General features: G+C 45.0%; 1 protein-coding gene across 1 annotated transcript in view; it reads right to left on the reverse strand.

Moving 5' to 3' along the window:
* ERLIN2 (ER lipid raft associated 2) overlaps window positions 1–1,014 on the reverse strand; it is a 17,458-nt gene that overhangs the window by 10,657 nt on the left and 5,787 nt on the right. The window lies entirely within an intron of this gene.

The following is a 1,014-nucleotide window of genomic DNA, read 5'->3' on the forward strand; positions in this document are numbered from 1 at the left end:
CTGGCCAATTGCCCTCGGCCCCACCCCCCGCTGGCCATCCCGGCCCTGATTGGTCCCTGATTGGGGCGGGCCAGTCGGCCAACCTCCCGCCATATCCTACTCCTGACAGGCCCGGCCCTGATCTGCCCTGATCAGGGTCAGGCTGGCCGGACCACACCTGTGCATGAATTTGTGCACTGGGCCTTTAGTAAATTCAATAAAAAGGGAAAAAACCCCAAAACCTTTCTCAGACATAGAAGTTCTTCCTTCCTGAGGTGCTGCAACAGACACTAGGGTAGCATCTTGGGGAAAGTAAGCTGGTGGTGGGGGTCAACTGGAAAACTGTACCTGCACTTGGGACCAGGAAATTCACCACTTCAATTCTGTCAAAGTAGATCATCACACCACCACTAAGAGGAAGAATGGACAAAGAAGTCACTGGTAAGCTCTGGAATATAGTCACAAAACCATTCCCAAACCTAAGAAAATCAACAATAATTCCTTAACATTGTCTAATACCCAGTCATTCAAATTTCCCCAATGATTTCCATTATGGACTGAATTATGTGCCCTCCTAAATCCGTATGTTAAAACTCTAACCCCCAATGTAACTATACTAGAAGATAGGGCCCGTAGTTAAGGTTAAATGAAGTCATAACTTGTCACTGATTGGACTTGTAACAAAAAAAAGAAAAAAGGAAAAGTCATCTCTTTCTCTTCCTCTTCCTCCACGTGCAGAGAAAAGGCTGTGTGAGGACAAAGCAAGGCAGCCAACTGTAATCCAGGAAGACAGGCTTCACCAGAAACCAATCCTGCCGGCACCTTGATCTTGGACTTTGAGCTTCTATAACTTGAGAAAATAAATTTCTGTTGGTTAAGCCATCCAGTCTGTGGTATTGTGATGGCAGCCCTAGCTGACTAATAATAGTTTCATCAAGTTTTTATAGCTGTTAGTTTTGGACCAGATTCTAATTAAGGGTCACCTTTGTATATGTTTGTCTTTTAAGTCTCCTTTTCAACCCAGTGCCTCATACA

Source organism: Myotis davidii, unplaced genomic scaffold (genome assembly GCF_000327345.1).
Source record: "Myotis davidii unplaced genomic scaffold, ASM32734v1 scaffold93, whole genome shotgun sequence".
NCBI classification, from domain to species: Eukaryota; Metazoa; Chordata; class Mammalia; order Chiroptera; family Vespertilionidae; genus Myotis; species Myotis davidii.